Genomic DNA, 9,388 nt, shown 5'->3' on the forward strand with positions numbered 1-9,388 from the left:
GTGGACGTCCAGTAGCTAAAATGATGATGACGATGTTTCCTTACAGTATCCAATTCCATAGGCAGAAACTAAACGTAAACGAAGTGTCGCCTCTGTAATGGTATCATTATCTATAACTCATAATATTTCGTGCGCTGTTGGATGACAGTTTTAAACTAGAGATGGGTAATTTTTTTATCGAATTAGAAAATACCAGTTAACGATTCTCAAGGCGATTATCGATTACATTAGATTTTAATCGGGAAGAAAAATAATTAATAGCTTAAGCATCAGTATGAAGCCCATACGCACTTGTAGCACAAGTAACACGATTAGCCTCAGTCCCCTCAGTTGTGAATTCGGAATCGCCAGTTGTAATTTTAAAATCGCATCACAGAGTGAAGTAACTAACACCAAAAAACGGCAGAGCGAAGTGATTTCGAATGTTTCAACTGCTACGTTTTGTCACTTGTCTAGGAGGGCTAATTTTAGTCTAAGGGAGGGGAGCTTAGATTACATTACAGGAAACGCACAATATAATAAAATAAAATAATGTAAGTAGCTGAACCTTTTTGCTATTGAGCACCATGAAAATTTAACACAATTTAGCCGATTTGTTTATTTTCACAATCGATTCACAATGTCTATGATGAGGCGACCGCAGGAACGTCACTATTCGTGCAATCCTATCAATGAAGTACGACATTTTCTGGTGCAGATTTTATCGCCATAAATTATGAAACTTGATAGTCATGGATTTGACTGACAGCTGTCCGTCAAATTCCCGCCCCGCACCCCGCACTGTACATATTTTGTTCGCGATGTCTGTTCTATACGTAGTAATATTACTTCAATGAGCCTATGCGAAGAAAGAGCACTTGAATGACAATGAAAATCAGGGTTACCATTTTATAAGATCTCCTCACTATTGAGGGTAACAAAGTAACAATAATCTAGCCATTAATTACATTTATTACCTATACGAGAAAGTAAAGCAACATGCGGTTTTATTTTAATTTGTAAAATATTTGTAACAGTTTGTTCTAAGTTTAGTTTTACAACAGTATTGCTGTTTCAGCTGTCACTGTGAAGCTTTGGGAAAATAAATAAATAGAAAAAATATTAACATAAATATTTATTTAAGTTTTTATGTTCATTATCATAATAAATGCCAATTTAAGTTACACTGTGTGACAGTCTTTGACACTAAACAAACTCTTCAGCTTAATAATACCTACCTACAGGGCGTTTTTATAGTTACTCTTGCTAATGAAACAAGAAGGGTTGATTCTACTACTGAAATACAACTACTTTTCTTACAGGACCATTATCAAATTCTCAAAAAAATTCACATCCTCGTGATGGTGATAATTTCTATGGAGGGTTTTTTTTTTATATTCGGTCTCTTGGGATAAGTTATTCCATTTGAGCAGTAGAATTAATCCTTTTTATTTGATCACATATAAAAATAACACAAGTGTTTAGGAAAACTTCTTCTTTGGTATGGTATCACCACGGAGTTATAATGGTGGCAACTGTATCACTGACTTGTAACTTTCAAACAGTATGAATAATAAGGGCTCCACATTGGTTTTCTTTCTGAAAAAAGGCTTTCACTTTTAGTACTAACCCTTTAGCACTATTCCATTGAAATAAAAATACAATAAACGCACAGAAGACTGAAATTGAGTCAACTGACGTGACATTTATAATTTGTTGACATTATGACAGTTTGACAAGACTAGGGATTGAAAAAGTTTTAGTTGAAAAAGTAAAATGACAATTTATTAAAACGATTCACAAGGATATAATTGATTAAAAATATTTATAAAATGTTCTGATACTTGCCTGTAGCCATTATCCAATCCTGGTTTCTACTGAAAAACTACCTCGTGGCAAGATTTTAATAAAATAATAAAATCTTTATCTTCTCTTTCACAATCTATAAAAGTTCATTTGGTCTATTATTATACATGTGCTATGAATGAGGGTTTTTGCGATTGAAAAATCCGCGAGATGGCAATACGTAGACGCGAGGTCCAAATGCTGCATGATTGGATTTTTCAATCGCGAAAACCCTCATTGGCATAGATTATGAGAGACTGGCAACTATACTAGGATGGTATAGGTATGTTTCTCTCACTTCAACTGGCATTGGATTCAACATCGGATTCTGACACTTTTACAGTTATGATACCATGAATATCAGTTTATGGTCCTAATTATTTTTATTTTATTTACGACCTTCGACCAGTTGGACACTTTAGATAACTTCTTGTAATAGTGTCAATATATTTTTAGCTTTTAACGCAAATCTAGTCTTCAAAGCAATTTAATCGATTTATTTATTTTTTCAAAATCGATATTTTATTGTCTATGATGGCCGCAGGAACATCACTATACATGGACTCCCAGCAATAATAAATAATAATAATAAAAATTGTTTATTTTATCAGACACTCATTATAGTACATTAAAAATTTTGGAAGATAACAATTGTTGTTCTGAGTGTGCGATCTGGAGCCTAAACTAGGGTCACCCTGTATTTCAGGCCTCCAGGTCCCCCACCCGCGGACCACAATAAGAAATTCCAATACAAAAAGATTAAAGTTAAGTGCTAAGTGCCTATGCGTAAGTTTTTATGGCGCGCGTGTATAAGTGTGTGTGTGTGTGTGTGTGTGTGTGTGTGTGTGTGTGTGTGTGTGTGTTTGTGTGTGTCTGTCTGTGTGTGTGTGCGTGTGTGTGTGCGTGAGCTCGTGTGTGTGTGTAACATTAGCAATAAGCATCTGCAGTTCTAGCAATAAAGTACGGTAAAGCCTCGTACAGATTTTATCGGCAAAAATTATGGAACTTGATAGGTTTTAGACCATGCCAAGCACCAAAACGTCCGGAAGTTGTAATAGTATTATAGAATAAACGTTAAAAGACTTATTTATTTAATTTTCAATGCTTAAGTGTCCATTAGAATGAAAGGGTGCTTAATGTATTAAAAAAAATAGAAAATAATTATGATGGGTTCATGTTTTTGGGCGGTTTTTTAGGCGATTTCTGACAATGTCCTTTACTATTCGGCCGGATACCGGATAGTAACTCACTATCCGGCCGGATACCGGATATTAAAAATCTACGACAATTTCCTATTAACAAAGTGAAATACATTAATCTTTGAGGTAAACATCAATAAAATGGCTTATAATAATGACGGCTTTTATTTAAAGTCCAAAAAGTTACAAAAAGCCATATTAAGGCCTTTAAAAAACTAATTTCTTTTTCTGGGCTATTCACTCTAATGACGAATACATAAATAGTAAATAAGTATGTTATAGCCCAACCAGGAACATAAAAACCCTCGCCATGTTGCGGAAAACTAATGGTACTAATTTCTTTTAATGGCAACAGTAACTGAAAACTTCATTGACATGTCACCTTGCATGTCAATAATTAAACTGTCTATTGCTGTCAAAGTGTAAACAAACTTTATTTTAAAATTTGTGCAATTGATTTTGTGAATTAAATTGCTGAAAACTTTTTAAAGTCGTGAAAGAAAAGTGGTGCACTATGTGTTAAAGTATTTGTCGAAGAGAAATACTAAGGGTTCGGACAATATTTTCATTGAATAATGTTTCCAACAAAGTTGTCAAATTGACTGACATGTTTATCGTATAGTACAGTCCACTATGAAAATTAGTTGTGGTTTGTTTCAACTACCTATTTTAAAGTTTTTTTGTCACTTCGTAAGTGTTGAATTTTATGGAATTGGGAAAGAAGTACTTACCGAGTTTGAAGCGTTGATGAGCAGACATTGTAGTTGAATATTCAAGTTCTGAATTTGATTATTGATGAATAATAAAATAAACCCTACTAGCTCGATTGATGGTTTCATTTAATTTATTTAAACCAGGTTACCTATTTTTTATGCATATAATATTGTTTCGTTAATTTATGAAAATATCAAATTAGCCCGTAATCCTGAATCTTGATACATAAAGTTAGCCTATTAATTTAACACAGGTACGACTGTACTCAGTGTTGCACTATCAAATGCAAATAACGCGCCTCTATGCCAGGGTTTTTATGTTATCCTGCCCCCCTAGACAAAAAGCACTTTTTGATCGAATCGAAAATCGAATCCGTCAAAACTCCATACAAAAAAGGGGCTTTTCGACCACTTTTCGACTGGTTTGCGATTATAATTTGCACTTTGTCTAGACCCACTGGTCGGGCTATAAGTCGAAATATTGACAAATAAAATAGGCGAACTTTTTTTACTGACGGTCTGATGTCATGATGCAGTTCAGTCAGATTACGCAGCAAGTAAACTAATTTAATTTTCGCTATTCAATCACACACTCACGATGGCAACCGAAATCGCCCGAATTGATCTGCCCCCTAGACAAGTGGCAAAATCTGACATTCTATTCGGACTGATTCGATTTTCGAAAAGTGTGACGCGTTTCGCGTTCAAAGCACCTGTGCGGCGCTAAACTCATCACGACATGCAACGAGACAATGGGCCAACTATCCGGCCGCCGGATATCCGGCTATCCGGCCTAGCAGCTGGCCGGATATCCGGTATCCGGTATCCGGCCAAACAACTATCCGTTTCATCTCTAGTCTGGATGTTTGTTACTCTTTCACGCAAAAACTGCTGAACGGATTTTATTGAAACTTTACAGTATTACTGTTTATAACCCAGATTAACATATAGACTATAATTTATGACGATCTGTGACATACTAAATTTCACGCGGGTGAAACCGCGGGCAAAAGCTAGTATTAAATAAACTCAATTTATTTTCACAACTAAAAGTTTTTTTTATTGACTGTACCTACAAACTTGTTTTGGTATTTGTTTAAAAAGTGGTATTCGTTCGGAATAGAAAATAATAAAGACTTAAAACAAATACCATTGGTATTAGATGTTGGTATTAGCAGGCCTGTTCATCTCCGCGAGTTTACATCGAAAACAAAACACGCTACAGGATACTATTCGACAAGGCCTCACATACGAGCGAACATTGACTCACGCACGCGTATCCTTGTGTATGATGGAAGAAAATAAAGAAAATGGTGTAGTAAATACTGTGCAGTATTTAACTGCCTAAATAATAATAAAAACACAGAATGTACTTTTTTAAGTTGCCTCCTCCTGCCTGAGAGGTAAATAAGTAGTTAATATTATTCATGATAATTCATGCTAAATCATGTATTTCCTCCGCCATTTTCCGCAGTTTGGCACCTCACGTCACATCATTTTACCGAAGTCAGCCCTATTCGCTGGGTGCGAAGTACTAGGTGGGGGTAACATAATCTATCGCAGCGCTCATGGTGGTCAAAAGTAGAAATAATGTAAGCTCTGTCATCAGATGTATCTGTCAATGGCAAAGCGATTCTACATAATACATTTTAATATCATCAATTAATCGCATGTAAAAGGTCCTACTGGGAACTTAAATAAAAGAGTGGACTGTATTTCGATAGGGCTGGTTTAATAGCCGTTTACAATTTGGAAAAAACTAGACTATGTTACATCGTGGTAGTACAACAATGAGGGCTACCTAAGTAAACTCCGACAAACTTTACTTCGACATTACGTTACTCCGACACTACTGAATATCGACATGACTTTACTTCGACACTACACTACTCCGACAAAGGATATTCGCCTTTGTCTAAGTAGTGTAGTGTCGAAGTAAAGTTATGTCGATATTCAGTAGTGTCGGAGTAACGTAATGTCGAAGTAACGTTTGTCGGAGTTCAGTTTTTGAGCCAACAATGAGTCACAGTAGTTGTTGTGTTATTATTATATTATATTATATTACGCTTATGTTGAGAGCGTAAATTATATTGAACTCTGCCCTTGTTTTGCTCTTAATTCTTCTACATCTCGGACTTGTCCAGCCAATACCAACAACTTTTCTTTAAATACGGTTTGTGGTTGGAATTTGATATTGTAACACTCACAAACCCGGGCTTCAAAACAATACTGATTTCGATCTGAAAACGATATTTAATTTATTACTAGCGATACAGGAACATTTAAATATATTTACTGTTGTATAATGAAACCGTTAAAGTAGCTTTTTCTTTTTGTTTTACTGGAAAACTACAACTATAAATGAAGTAAACAAACCCTGACACAATCAAAATTAAACACACTTTTTGGACTTACCTCATTTGATTTGAATGACCAAAATGATTTCAAAACCTTTTTTCCACCCAAATCGTGGTATCACAACAATTTATTAGTTGAAAATATTTGTTATTTTTTCATTTCGATATTTTTTCACAAATATACGACCTAAATGTCAATGTGACAGAGCCCACGAAGTTGTGGACGCTAGTTGGCGCTGTAATCGTGCACAGAGCCAATAGCTTAGGCGCAGTGCCGATCACTGACGTTTGTCAACAAAATGGTGCTTGACTCTTGAGACAGGCTAAATTACACCATATTGTTAATGACATTGAGCATACATTTTTTTAAATTATTATTACATTTGTTGTTAGGTTACAATTTAGTCCATAAGCTTACGTGCTATATAATTTGTGAAACCTTAATTGTAATCTGTTTTGCGTCTTTAATAAATAAATAAATAAATAAATAAATACCTTCGCGAAGTAAAACTTCTGTACGTAGTACTTATTTATTGTTCTGTGGTATTAGATCGGAATTGATCTACTGCGTTAAGCGCTAAGCCTATAAGTCAGTTACTCGTAATAACTTTATTTCCTCAAGGTGAATATTTCTGTACCAATTACGCAATGGTGCATCCAAATGCATTTTATGGGAACCTCCCGCTTAGTTTTGGTGCACTCCTGCGCACAGTATTGTTGGCTGGAACAATCGTCGTGAGTCGTGACAATGATTCGTCTCGAGCTGTACAGTGCCGGGAGATTAAAATGTTTGGATATAACTTTGTAGGGTTCCTTTGGGCTGGAAAAAGCAGTTATGTAGTTATTGCAACTCACGAAGGCGATTGTGTTTTAGCACAGGTTTTAGTGTATGTACGTGTACTGTACATGCACATAACGATACTGTAATGCCTATCAAAACTTTTGAAAAACGTTACAACAGGAATGAGCCACCACACATTTAAAGCCCACTCGCCTTCGTGAATTCAACAACTATACAATATTGTTTAAATATAACGAACTTTCCTAACACTGACTGGTGTCCATCCAAATCATAAAATTCCTTTAAAATTACAGTATTACAGAATGGTCCTTGAATTCGCATTAAGAATATTATAATTTTGAAAAGGTTTGAACGAAAATCTATGTACCTACGATATGGTAGGTACTCTGTAATCTATGTTTTTTTTGCAACAAAAAATGTAGTCTGACGTACTGTCGACTGTATAATAATAAATGTCACATTTCCACATAAATTAGTTCAGCAGTAAGGATGATAAACAGTGTACCAAAAAGTAACAAAAAGAAAAATGTACGGAACACAGCCAAATAAAAAACTTTAAACCTCAATCTCGTAAATCTTCTATTTGTCTCCATAATTGTTGACTGCTCTGACGAATAGATTGGAGGAGTAGTGGACCGGAACGCGCTCGAGCTGGGAACGGAACCCGCACTACGGGGGGGTCCAGACTCCGAATTACGGGACCCCACAGTGGTAATTACGAAATTGAACTGTTTAACGCCCTACCGCATTAGAACTACTTGTGATAAACTTTAACTGAAGTGTGAACTTTTTTTAATTTAACCTATCTATTCTGTCCCACTGCTGGCCATGGTGCCTTCCATCTCCTTTTAGAGATTTCTGAAAGAGATTATTTTTTTTCTACGTAGAGTACCTTTATCATAGGTAAGTCCCAGTACCTAGGTTGTCAGGGAGAAATCACTTTCTAGCGAGAAGTGTGCCAGAATTTTGCCATCTCAATGATACATTTCCTGCAACACACAGTAACTATTGTGCTAGCTATTAGTTAGTTAGCTCACAAACACTTGCCAGTAGGTAGTGAAGTAAAGAAAAACAACAAAAACCACCGCGGTGGTTTCTTCAATTTGTATAGTCCGAAGAAGTGCTATAGACTTATTTCTCTAGTTTTTATTTTTGTTTTTCTTTACTTCACTGCACTGGTGTCAACACACAAGTATTTTTGAGCTAACTCAACGTTTAATCTTTTACTCGTACAGTCTACACAAACATAATAATCATTTTTGTTAACCGTATAAAAATCTTCTTTCTACTAAAGCGTAGGCAACCTACAATGTTTTAAAGAAAATTCATAAGAAAATTCATGAATTTTAAAACACCCATTTTCAAGAGATGGAAACGTTTTTATGACTCTTAAGATACAATTTAAGAATGCCACCCAGAGCAAAGTTACGTACCGTAAACTGGGCAATGTGTTTTTTATGTATTTAATGCATTACATTTACAAAATTGCTACATTTTCTTTAATTTGATGCAATTACAGCATGTTTTAGATTATGATGACCCTCTTCACACAAATTGCTATGATGGCGTGTACTTATCTCTTATGGTGAAGTAAAAGGTATTTAGTTCATACATGTCTACAAGTTTACTCGTAATATGAATAATACTTTTATTCAACAACCAACATTAAGCCCCTAAGCGTAGAACTGGACGAACAAAAAAAATTCTGGAATCGAGGCTACGTACGTGGGACGTCCACCCACAAGGAGGACCGACGACCTCGTAAGGGTTGCAGAAAGGCGCTGAATGCAGGCCGCTTTCTCCTGACCAATCTAGAAATCATTGAAGGAAGCCTATGTTTAGCAGTAGAACATGTCTTATTTTTATAACAATAAAGTAGGTACCCACGTTGTTTTGTTTGATATGTAGTTGTCTGTAAGTACACGATTTCTATTACATAGAAAATAACTGGTTAAAGGTTTTATTATAGTCATAAAATAACTTGTGCTCATGCCACCGTGAAGCAACCATTACCGTATTAACGCCATTATGGTAGTCATAAAACGTGTACCTACTATATCACTTTCACTGAACTTTTCCCCGAACTCTTATACAGGGTGTTTGGTAAATGGGTATATGAGCCGACACTAGCCCATGTTAACATGGGCATATAAATGGTATAGTGAAGTCAGAAAATTGATATCTAAAATTTAATTATTTTAATTTTCATACAAATCGGATTTTATAAAATTTATTTTGTATGAAAATTTAAAAAATTTAATTGATGATATCAATTTTCTGACTTCACCATACCATTTATATGCCCATGTTAACATGGGCTAGTGTCGGCTCATATACCCATTTACCTAACACCCTGTATACATGAAGGAATACAATGGTAAACTCTGAAACAGTTGCAGTGTTCTGCCAGCCAATTGATCATCATCATTGGGTCACATTAGTCTTCACTGCAGGAGCACGATCCTCTCTAATTTATCAGAGTAAGGAGGATTT

General features: G+C 35.4%; 1 long non-coding RNA gene across 1 annotated transcript; it reads right to left on the reverse strand.

Annotated features, from left to right (window-relative positions):
• Positions 1-1,099: 1,099 nt before the first annotated feature.
• On the reverse strand, positions 1,100-2,089 carry LOC135081267 (uncharacterized). The gene is made up of 2 exons (XR_010259166.1): positions 1,828-2,089; positions 1,100-1,578 (listed from the first exon to the last, which is right to left on the reverse strand). It is a non-coding gene; the product is annotated as an uncharacterized LOC135081267 (long non-coding RNA).
• Between the last annotated feature and the right edge of the window lie 7,299 nt (positions 2,090-9,388).

This window comes from Ostrinia nubilalis, chromosome 19, assembly GCF_963855985.1.
Source record: "Ostrinia nubilalis chromosome 19, ilOstNubi1.1, whole genome shotgun sequence".
NCBI lineage: Eukaryota > Metazoa > Arthropoda > Insecta > Lepidoptera > Crambidae > Ostrinia > Ostrinia nubilalis.